The sequence below is a fragment of the Equus asinus genome, chromosome X (assembly GCF_041296235.1).
Source record: "Equus asinus isolate D_3611 breed Donkey chromosome X, EquAss-T2T_v2, whole genome shotgun sequence".
In the NCBI taxonomy this organism is placed as follows: Eukaryota; Metazoa; Chordata; class Mammalia; order Perissodactyla; family Equidae; genus Equus; species Equus asinus.
This window is the reverse complement of record NC_091820.1, coordinates 62,285,667-62,298,214: the sequence shown is the minus strand read 5'-3', so window position 1 is coordinate 62,298,214 and position 12,548 is coordinate 62,285,667. Positions and strand designations below refer to the sequence as shown.

General features: G+C 37.5%; 1 pseudogene; it reads left to right on the top strand.

Moving 5' to 3' along the window:
- Positions 1-711: 711 nt before the first annotated feature.
- LOC123282702 (amidophosphoribosyltransferase pseudogene) lies at positions 712-9,358 on the top strand (annotated as a pseudogene).
- Positions 9,359-12,548: the final 3,190 nt, after the last annotated feature.

The window sequence follows — 12,548 nt, the reverse complement described above, 5'->3', positions numbered from 1 at the left end:
CTGTTTTTCAAGAATATTTGCAATAGGAAAAAGTATCCAAAAAACAGCCCTTTTTGTAGAAATGCTGGAAACCTTGTCTGGGTGATTTAAACTGCTCTCCAGTGAACCACGGCCAATTTATGATTAAAAGCAGAAATAAAAACTGAACTAAAACTGCAAAGTATCTTTTTGGTAGAGTTTTCTTTTTCAGAAATCTATAATAAGTCTGATTTATGTCTTATACAGATCCAATGTGCTGGTAAGTCATTGAAATTTCCTTTAAAGAGGCAATTTATGATTAAGGACTCAGACCCTAACTATGAGACCACAGTAGAATTGAATACAAAATAACTGCCAGTACAGTTGGTAGCAGGCCATTTTAATACCTCAAAAGTAGAGAAACCAGTATATCTTAACAAATGGTGTGATATGGAGAACCTTGGAAAGACCATCCTGACCCAAAATATCTCCCTAGAAGCCTGCTTTGTTGATTGAAATTTCTACCATGACAGTCTCTCTTTTGGGTTAACAATGCTGTTACAATAGGTAACATACAAATATTACCATGAACAAATTAATGTGTCTTCAATATCTACTCCCTAGCAGAGATAACAGCTCCAACAATGATAGAGAAAGACTAAGGATATTCATGTAAAATAAAACAATGGCTAAGAGAAAGGTCTGAGTTTGTTGTTGGGTTCCACTTAGAAGGGGAGCCTGAATGCTAAAGACATGGGATTTGGACAGACTCTGACAGGAAAGGTAAAACCCCATAAACATGATGTGGTGGAGAAAGCACTGGCTTAGGAGTGGGAACACCTAGTTCTAGTCCCTTTTCTACAAATTATATCCTATGACCTGGGATAAATCCTTTCCCCTCCCTAGATTCAAATTTCTCCATCTGTCGAGGAGGATAGGGCTGCTGGAATAAGTAATCTCTTAAGTCCTGTTCAGCACTCTTCTAATGAGAAAGGGTATGGGCAGGGTTCAGCTGAAGACAAAGTGACTATTTCACTATTTTGTCTAGCCGCATTCTTAACCTCTGGGCCCCAAATAACCTTCTTTGGAGACACTATGGAAACAGCAAGAAGCAAAATGGATTGCCCTTTAGAAGAACCCATTCCAATGAGTAACAACATTCCGTATCAAAGAATTATTTTTCTCCCCTTGCTCCTCCTACTTTGACATTGTTTTGATTGCTAAAATTAATTGGCTGCCTATTAACAAATTCCATGCCAGTTTTCTCCATCTGACACAACAAATTCATGACATATTTTTTCTATTTTCATTTTACCACAATTCATTTACCAAAGACCCAAGGCTTACCAAACCAAATTCTCCTTTTATTTCCCTACTTGGTCTTTCAAGTATGTGTTGTAACAAAACAGTGAAAAAATGGAAGTGATCATAAGAGTGAGACACCAAATGGAGAGATAGGAAACATTTAGAGGCTTCTTGCCAGTACGAGACTGCTTTCTATGATTAGCTTTCAAAAATATTGCACGGTTCACATTGAAATGCCCTAAGTGATGCTGTCACATCCCCTTGGAGATCATGCCTTATGTCTAAAAGGTTTTGCTGTGAAGAAATTTTTGACTGATACTAAGCCCAGACTCCCCTCTAACTTTTACTCCCATGCTTTCTTATTAAACATTAGGCAATGGTGAAAAGGAAGTCCCCCCACCTCTGCCACCTTCTTTCCAACAATTTGCACAGTTCCAAATCAAAACATTACAGTTGAATCTGCATTCTTTAGTCTGTATTCTTCTTTAATCTAATCTTATTTTGACCAACTTGCTCTTCTTAAATTTTCTTGGGTCTCTTCTCATAGAACAATAAGGGATTTCTAGTTTCATCCACTGTCGTTAGCAGGTGATAAGTTCCTTTTGCTAGTGGAAACTGTAGCTTGGTTTCAGCAAAGGCATTCTTCACGTCAAACCGCTAACTACCGTATTCTAATTGCTCTAATTGCATAGGAAAATCACCTACAGTGCTCTCTTTATTAGAATAGAGACGATGTTTTGGGTAAGACACATCTTTAAAAATTGCTCCATCCTTGAAATCTTACTGTCCACTTAACACAGTGGTACTTTTGTCCTACGTGAAATCTTGACTCTAATTGCTCGTTTTGGTGTGGCCATATCTGCTCAAAAACAGGAAATTTGTTTCTGCAGTGGTATTTGTGTGAAGTACAAGACATTTACAAATGGCTATTTCTCATAAATGTGGACATCATGAGAAAATCATTCACCAAGGTATCTGGCTGTCTCGATGCAGTGACTTTCCTGTCATAGTCTGGAAATAAATTTGGAACAACAGAAGTAGGAAAGATCTAGAGTTCCTCAAAGGTTCCAGGGATCGTCCAAAAAATACGTACGAGCTATGTTTAGGTCATTGTGAAGTATATAAAGATAAATAATCATAGTTTCTACCTTCATGGTGCTTAAGAAAGATAACTTATTTGTTATAAAAACTATAGCCCAAATATAGTAAATGCTGTAGAAAAGATACAAATTGCTAAAAGGATTCAGAGAATATAGATTGCTTCCAGCTGTAGAAATCTGCAATAGCTGACTCAGTAACAAAAAATTAAATATTTGTTGACTGAATGAATGGGCAAATGAATGATTGCAGGTGTAAGACCTGGCAGGTGCTTGAGCTGAAACTTGAAGAATATATTGGATTCAGATGGAAAGAGATGGGGATGGCACTTTTCAAAGAAAGGAAAACTGCGATGCTTCCTAAAGGGAAAGTTGGGATCATACTATGGAGAGATTAAAATGGAAGGGTAAACTCTTGAGCTTGCATGTGTGTGTGTTCACACCAGCCTCCTTCTCTCTGATACACACTCCTAGCCTTGTTTATTGTCTGGAACTCTTTTGCCTGCCTGCATTTCTCTCAGGAACATGCAGTACTCAGCTCTGATCTAAAACAGGGTAGTTATCGAAAGAAAATTCAAGACTTTACCCTCAACTCCTGATACCTGATACATATCCCCACCACAAACGTTCAGTAAGGTGCACTGTGACCTTGGTTATGGCCCTATTATAATGACAATCTGAAACTTGCCAGTCCCTACTATATCAAGTTTAACTCCCACAATATCCTGAAAATTGGCCACTTTAGCACTCCTTTTTCTCCACATATGATACCTTTCTCCACTCGCTCCTTCTTATAAGGTCAAATCATTTGTTTCTATCTTCATGGAAGGTTAAACATAGTCTGGGAATATAGAGATTGTCCCAACCCCCACACATCCTGGTTATTTAATTGAAGTTAATATTACGCATCCATCACTGAACCTAGCAAGGGAAGTCATACTGAATTAGAAGCAACATTGGTTTCATATGCTGTACACAAACACATTTGTGTACATCATGGGAACAAATCACTCTACATGTCCAGGGAAATTTTAAGACCCAGTGCTTCAAGAACATGATTATTTCATTTCTGAGGATTTCGCAAGTGAGTTTTCAGTCAAATTGCCACTGTGTTCCACGTCTGTAAGTCATCTCTCCAAGCTTGCATAATATGCCAAGCGTGCTTAATTCCTATCCTCTTGGAAAACTGATGTTTTGTAACCTTAATTATACTAAGTATCAAAGATGATTGCACGATGTAGGAGTGCAGGACCAAAAGTTTGCTAATTTATATAAAGTTCCTTATAAAGTTTAAGTGGCATGATTCTGTTTACCACATTTTATAATCCCAAACTATAAACTCTTCAAGGACAGGACTTATGCCTTACCATTTTCTACGTTTCCAGTACGTAACACATAGTAACTGCACAGAAATAAGTTACTACTAATGAACGATGCCAAAGAAAAGACATAACCATTTACAAAAATATGCCCATAAAACACGTTTGATCGTTTTCTACTCCATTCCACTCTCAGTTCTCCACTGCACATGACTTTGCCCTCAAGTTAGGGACATTGTTTAAATTGGAAAAAGATGTTTCTTCCTCAAGTATAAATAAACAAACAAATAAAGTTAGCATATCATTCCACAACCTGAACAACCATACATGGCAGCCCTATGTGGAGGAGGAAACAGCCCTGGCTGAGTGTACAAATGTACCCATACTCTTGCCAGTTCACACATACCCTGGATAGATGCTAAAGCACACATTTGATAGAAAGTGTTCATATTTTAAGGCCCTCTCCTTCACCCCAGATAAGGTGACTGTATCAGATTTGGAATCTTTCTAGGAGGTTAGAATCAGACACTGAGAGTGGTGAGCAAGAGAGAAAGGTAACCTCAGAGGACACATCTGAAGTATAGCAGGGACAAGGTGCAGCTTCACTTGTTTGCCAGTGTGTGTGTGCATATGTATTCTCTCAAGTGTGTAAGTGGCTGTATATGCCAGTGTGGGTTCACATAGGAAAGTGCTCTCTTCTTCTCTAGAATTTAGTTGAGAGGTGTAGAATCTCCATGCCCTCTGCCAACTTCTCATATAAGTTTGTATGTATCCATAATGTGAAAAGCGTCCCCTTAGCTGGGACATCCTTGGGCAGTGGACAACCTGAATACCCATACATAGCAGCCGTGCCCTCATTCCCGAGTTCTATCTGACTTATGCCACCAACTATACTAAGGGAAATCTAGTAGTCTTTTCTTTTCGTTCTTTCTTTCGTTTTTCTGTTATTATCTTTGGTTAGTAGGATGAGAGTGATTATGCTCTGTTCAATCTGCTTCACTAGAACAACTACACCCAATGTTTCCAACCCAGTACTATTTGGTGGTTGACACATTCCAGCCCAATTTCACTGGACATTACAAAATGTCTGTTCTTCAGAGGAAGATGATATTCCTCCTCATTATTCACAGCTTACTAAGATTAGCCTGGAACTTTGGCTTCAGGCTAACCCATTTTCCTGAACAGCTTCCTGTAATGATTTTTTTCTTCCGTCTAAATACAGTATATTCTTGGTACAATCATAAACAGAGCCATTTACTTATTTTATAATGACAGTACTACTCTCTTATCAGATGTAATTAATGCCTTTTCCAAAGCTAATGCATTAGTTTCTGTTTTGCAACGTGAGTGAGTTAACCTATGAGGCTGGTTGCACTTGTTCAATAAATCCCATCTCCAAACGCTGCTTTCTAGAGCGTGAAGCCTTCTCTTTGGGGATTCACTTTATCAACTCATTCAATCCTATGGATATTTTATATATTTACTGGGCACCTACAGATATAAACTACTAATGCTGGATACCAGAGGATGTAAAAATGAATAAGAGATAGTTCTTAGCCTTAAAATAGTTTTATGGTTGAGAGAATCTACTTTGAAATGTGGTATACTTGGGTTCTGATAGTTTATTCATCACTTTAAGCCATGTAATCTTGAACAAATTGCATAATCTCCCTCACCTCAGATTCGACATATGCAGAAAAGAATTAGTAATATCTACCTTATAGAGTTTGTTAAAGTAATTAAATGAAGAGGCCATCAGAGTAGGGTGGCTCTAATACGTTGGTAGCCTACATAAGCAAACCAAAACCTATGCCATAGTCAGTGCACTCAAATCTGAGAAGATGAAACGTAAGACTAACCAATCACAAACAGCCAAATAGGCTTTCCCAAATAAGGCAACTGCTTAAGCTATAGCCAATCAAATAATTTCATTGTTTTGCTTGTGCATCTTCTTTATAAAAATCTCTCCTCTAGCTCCTGTTGTTGAAATGCTCCTAACCAGTTTTGGTTTGGTGCTGCACAATTTGAATCAATGTATGCTCAAATAAACTCTTAAAAATTTTAATGTGCCACAGTTTATATTTTAAGAGTTCTGGTGTCAGAAGTAGGATTGGACTCCCCATCAACAACCTCCAGGAGCAATAAGCAACCAAGCACAGGTACCCAATGAGCCCTTTGTGCTCACTGCTTTATCACTGTGCCTGAAGGTCATGAGTAAGTCCCTCTCAGATATCTCAGCTCCACAGCTTTTGTGTTATGGGCTCTCTGACTTTATCTGAGGATTTCTTTGTCCAGACTGGGTCTAGAGTTGGACTGGGTCTGTTTGAATCTGGTCTGGGTCCAGTGTCAGACTGGGTCTGGTTTAAATGGGAATGGATGCAATGTGAGACCTTACATAGGTAAAATTTTGTTTTAAGGGGGAAAAAAAAGAAAAAGGGTTCCACCAATCTAAAAAGGATGGAACTACTCCATCTGGGACTCTAGCTAACCATCTGTATAAAAATTATAGGCCCAGAACCTATGTTTGTCTGAACAAGTAGGTTAACCTTACCAAAGATGATCTTGAATTACAGTGGCCACAATGGGGAACTTTTAACTTAGATAAGCTTATCCATTTATGAGGTTGCCTAGAGTAAAAGGAGTCCCAAACTTCCCAAAGAGAATAAGGTGCATCCTTGATTGGCATGCAGAAGCTGCTAAGACAAAATGAATCAAAATTTGCTTCTTTAAGAGTTCAGTACTGGGGCCAGCCTGGTGGCATAGTGGTTATGTTTGTGTGCTCCACTTTGGTGGCCCAGAGTTCACAGTTTCAGATCCTGGGCATGAACCTAGCACTGCTCATCAAGCCATGCTGTGGTGGCATCCTACATACGAAATTTATCGAAAGAACTTGAAAACACAAATGCAGAAAGATACATGCACCCCTATGTTCATTGCAGTGTTATTCACAATAGCCAAGACTTGGAAGCAACCTAGGTGCCCATCAAGGGATGAATGGGTAAAGAAGATGTGGTATATATACACAATGGAATACTACTCAGCCATAAAAAACAAGGAAATCTGGCCATTTGTGACAACATGGATGGTCCTTGAGGGTATTATGCGAAGTGAAAGTCATCAGAGGGAGAAAGTCAAATACCATATGATCTTACTCATAAGTAGAAGATAAAAACAATGACAAGCAAACACATAGCAACAGAGATTGGATTAGTGATTACCAGAGGGGAAGGAGGAAGAAAAGAGGACAAAAGAGGTGATTAGGACCATGTGTGTGGTGATGGATTGTAATTAGTCTTTGAGTGGTAAACATGATGTAATTTACACAGAATTTGAAATATATTATGATGTATACCTGAAAGTTATATAATGTTATAATCCAATGTTACTGCAACAAAAAATAAATTAAATAAATAGTTAAAATTAAAAAAAAACAAAATAGAGGAAGATTGGCACAGATGTTAGCTCAGTGACAATCTTCCTCAAGCAAAAAGAGGAAGAATGGCAGCAGATGTTAGCTCAAGACCAATCTTCCTCACAAAAAAACCCAAAGAAACAATTCAGTACTTCCAGGAATATTTATAGTTTGTCCTGGCTGAAACCTGATGATGAGATATTTGAAAGGATCTTTTCTTTAAAAGGAACTCTATAGTCAGAAGTTGGCCAAACTGGAGACTAATATTCAGAATTTGGTAGAAACTTTTTTTTTATTTTATTGCAGTAACATTGGATTATAACATTATATAGCTTTCAGATGAACATCGTAATATATTTCGAATTCCGTGTAGATTACATCATGTTCATCACCCAAAAACTAATTATAGTCCATCACCTCACATGTGAGTCTAATCACCCCTTTTGCCTTCCCCCTTCCCCCCTTCCTCTATGGTAACCACCAGTCCAATCTCCGTTGCTATGTGTTTGTTTGTCATTGGTTTTGTCTTCTACTTATGACTGAGATCATATGGTATTTGACTTTCTCCCTCTGACTTATTTCACTCAGCATAATACCCTCAAGGTCCATCCATATTGTCACAAATGGCCGGATTTCATCATTTCTTATGGCTGAGTAGTATTCCATTGTGTATATATACCACATCTTTTTTATCCATTCATCCCTTGGGGGCACCTAGGTTGCTTCCAAGTCTTGGCTACTGTGGATAATGCTGAGATGAACATAGGGGTGCATGTATCTTTCTGCATTTGTGTTTTCAAGTTCTTTGGATAAATACCCAGCAGTGGGATAGCTGGATCATATGGTAGATCTATTCTTAATTTTCTGAGGATACTCCATACTGCTTTCCATAGTGGCTGCACCAGTTTGCACTCCCATCAGCAGTGTATGAGGGTTCTCTTCTCTCCACATCTTCTCCAACACGTGTTGCTTCCTGTCCTGTTAATTATAGCCACTTTTATTTTTTGAGGAAGATTAGCCCTGAGCTAACTACTGCCAATCCTCCTCCCTTTGCTGAGGAAGACTGGCCCTGAGCTAATATCCATGCACATATTCCTCTACCTTATATGTGGGACGCCTGTCACAGCATGGCTTTTTCCAAGTGGTGCCATGTCTGCACCCAGGATCCAAACCAGCAAACCCTGGGCCGCCGTGAAGTGGAATGTGCAAACTTAACCACTGCGCCACCAGGCCGTCCCCATAAAGCTTTTTCTTTTCGTATCATGTTATTGATTGTATCATGTAATTGATCCTGATTATCCAGTTACTAATGCATACACCTTCTCAAGAATGAGATAAAACCCCAGAGTGAGTAGCAAGTACTAAATAATTAAGAAGGCCATAGCATAGTCTCTGCTTATCATTTACAAAGATGTTAATTATGCATTAGTCATCTCATTCCTGTGACTGATGTAAATGGAAAAAGTAAATAAAAATCCTACAGAAACAGAAGGGTGTGTGGTGATTTCAGAATCTTGTAACTTTTTATCTATTGGTATGTATTGCCATGAAGTCTTTCCTAGAGAAATTATGAAAATATCTAGACATTATGTCCAAACTTTCAATATTATATTAAGGTCTGAAGGAAATTTGACGTCTCTTTGTATGTTTGAATAGGCTTATTTTGCAAAACCAGATGGTATATTTGAAGAGCAAATAGTAAGATATCATTGTTGTCAGCAACTGGCAATTTAAGCACCTGTAAAGAGGATTTGGTGAGCACATTTCCCAAATTTGCTGTGCCTGCTGCTCTTGGTTAGTCAGAAAAATGTACATTTCCCTATGTGAAGGTGCTGTATAAAAGCTGGTAGTTAGGAATAACTCTCATCCAGCTAATATGAGATTAAGAGAACTTGGTGTTGAAAAATGAAATTGAAATATTATCAGACAACTTAATAGGTGAAAGAATTGTTCCTATAGATGATTAACTTGCAAGAGACAATATCATCCCGCCCATAAAAAAATTTCTCAAAGAATCTCATGCAAAAGAAATGCAAACTTGAGTAGCTTCATCACCAATATGATTTCCGTGCTTCATGAGAATAGACATTTCCACAAAAGAGGAGCTTATTGCCAATAAATTTGATCATTTCGCATAATATCTGGGAGCAAAGAGCATCACGTACCTGTCACTAGAAGTACTGTTTTCATCTATCTCCCTCCTTACCTCTGTGACTCCAATGATACCAATGGTGGATATATTGTTATTATTCTACAAGTTCCTATGAGTTCTGTTAGTTTGTGTGTGTGTGTGTGTGTGTGTGTGTGTGTGTGTTGTCTCTGTATTGTTCAGCTTGGGTAATTTTTATGGTTTGTCTTCTATTTCACTGATTCTATCCTTTGTCACCTCCATTCTGCTCTCAAGCTCATTCACTGAGTTTTTTTATTTTAGTTGCTGTACTTTTCAATTCTAAAATTTGCAGTTTGTTCTTCTTTATATCTTCTTTTATTTGATGATATTATATATTTTCACTTGTTTCAAATGTATTTGTAATTGCTAATTGAATTATTTTTATCATATCAGCTTTAAAATTGTTGTCAGATAATTTTTAGCATCACTGTCACCTCAGGCTTGGCATTTGTTGATTCTGTTTATCAATTCAGTTTAAAATATTACTGCCCTCTGGTATGACAAGGGATTTTCAATGGAACACTGGACATTTTCTGATTTTGTTATGAGACTTTGGATCTTATTTAAATCTTCTATTTTAGCTGGCTTCCTCTGACTCCACCTGGCAGGGGAAGGGGGACACCTCCTTACTGCCAGATAGAGGCAAAAGCCTAGGTTTCCCATTTGGTCTCCATTGACACCTGATCTGTGTGTGTGTGTGTGGGGGGGGGGAGGTCCTCTTTATGGCTAGGTTGGGGTGGGAGTTCTGGTTCTGCATGTAGTCTCTACTGACGTGATATGGAGGTTGTACTATTACTGTGGCAATGGTGAAAGCCCTGACGATCCGCTAGGCCTCAGCTGACATCACCTCAACAGGGACATAGAGAAGCATCTTGTGCTGCCACGTGGGATGGAAATAAAGCTCCCCAAGTAGTCTCCACTGACATTGCAGTAAGGGAAACTTCTTACTGGCCAGCAGGAGTAAAAGTCTTGGGTCCCTACATGCCTTCTATGATCATCCTAGTGGAGGTATTGGAACACCTCGTTACAGGCTCACAGGCCTGTAAGTTCAGGCTCCCTACTTGGCCTTAGATGGTATAGGTGGAACCATAGCTTTTTCCATAGTGTTTGACTGGAGTAGAGAAATTATCTTCTAAAAGTGTTTGGTCTTATTAAGTTGCCTTTTTACTGGCCCATTGACTAGAGAAAGCAGGGTTTTGCTAGGGCATTATTCTGTCTGTACCTATTGGCATTCCATGGGCACTTGTTTCTCAAAGTTTAGAATATATGATGTTAAAAGAAAACACAGGGACCTCACCACCACGTTGGTCCTAAAGCCCTGAGGTCCCTCAATGTTCAATCATCTCTCCCTACCACCTTTTACAGTCTTCTTAAATTTGTTTTATATATAATGTTCAGTGCTTTTGGTTGCAAGAGGAATAGGAAAAAGTACATTTACTTTATATTTCTGGAAGTACAAATGACCTTTAAAAATTGGAAACTTGGAGAGAGTACTAAACCAAAACCTCTAATTGTTTTTATTTTATTCTATTGAGATATTGTATAGTAGAAAGTAGTACTTTTATGGTTTTGTGATTTTACAGATTTCTTAATACTTCTCCACATGGCCTTATGTGTCATAAGTTTCTAAAGTCTGAATTAAATTACAATTTTAGAAACTAGAAATCAATTATAAGAGGAAAACTAAAACACTCACAAATATGTGGAGATTAAACAACATGCTACGTAACAACCAATGAGTCAAACAAGAAAATAGAAATCAAAAGATACCTTGAGACAAATAAAAATGGAAATGCAACAAACCAAAACTTATAGAATGCAGAAAAAGCAGTTCTAAGAGGAAAGTTCATAGCAATAAATGCCTACCTCAAGAAACAAAAAAACTCAAATAAACAACCTAACTTTACACATCAAAGAACTAGAAAACAAAGAAAAACTGAAGCCCAAAGTTAAAAAATGAAGGAAATAAAGATCAGAACAGAAACAAATGAAATACAGACTAAAAATACAATAGAAAAAGATCAATGAAATGAACACATGGTTCTTTGAAACAATAAAGAAAAGTGACGAAACTTTAGCTAGAGTCAATAGGAAATAACGAGATGGCTCAAATAAATAAATTTAGAAATGAAAGATGAGATGTTACAACTGATACCTCAGAAATACAAAGGATCATAAGAGATGCCTACAAAAAAATATACACCAAGAAACTGTAAAACTTAGAGGAAATGGATAAATTCCTAAAAACATACAACCTTTGAAAACTGAATCTTGAAAAATAAAAATTCTGAACAGACTGATTACTAGTATGGAGATTGAATCAGTAATCAAAAACATCCCAACAAACAAAACTCCAGGACAAGAGAATTTCAGTGGTGAATTCTACCAAACATTCAAAGAATGAATACCTATACTTCTTAAACTCTTCCAAAAAATAGAGAAGGAAAAAACACTTCCAAACTCACTTTACAGGCCAGTATTACCCAGATGCCAAAACCAGACAAGAACTCCATAAGAAAAGAATATTACAGGCCAGTATCCCTGCAGAAATCCTCAACAAAATATTAGCAAACCAAATTCAACAATACATTCAAAGGATCACACATCACAATCAAATGGGATTTATTCCAGTGATGCAAGGATGGCTCAACATCCACAAATCAATTAAGGTGACATACCACACTAACAAAATGAAAGATAAAAATTATATGATCATCTCAACAGATGCAGAAAAAGCATTTGACAAAATTCAATATCCATTTATGATAAAAACTCTCAACAAAGTGGGAATAGGGGAAACACGTCACAACATAATAAAGGTCATATGTGACAAGCCAACAGCTAACATCATCCTTAATGGTGAAAAGCTGAAAGCATTTCCTCTAAGATCAAGAACAAGAAAGGATGTCCACTCTCACTTTTATTCAACATAGTATTGGAAGTCCAGGCCAGAGCAATTAGGCAAGAAAAGAAATAGGAGGCATCCAAATTGGAAAGGAAACTGTCACTATTTGCAGATGACACAATGTTATATATGGAAAATCCTAAATATCCCATCAAAAAAACTACTAGAAGACTGGCATACCTTAAAAATATCATGGGTTCAGTTCCAGACCACCACAATAAAGTGAATATCTCAATAAACTCAGTCATACAAATTTTCTGGTTTCTCAGTGCATATAAAACTTAAGTTGACACTACATTATAGGCTATTAAGCATGCAACAGCATTATGCCTAAAACACAATGTACCTAACAACTTAAAAATACTTTATTGCTAAATAATGC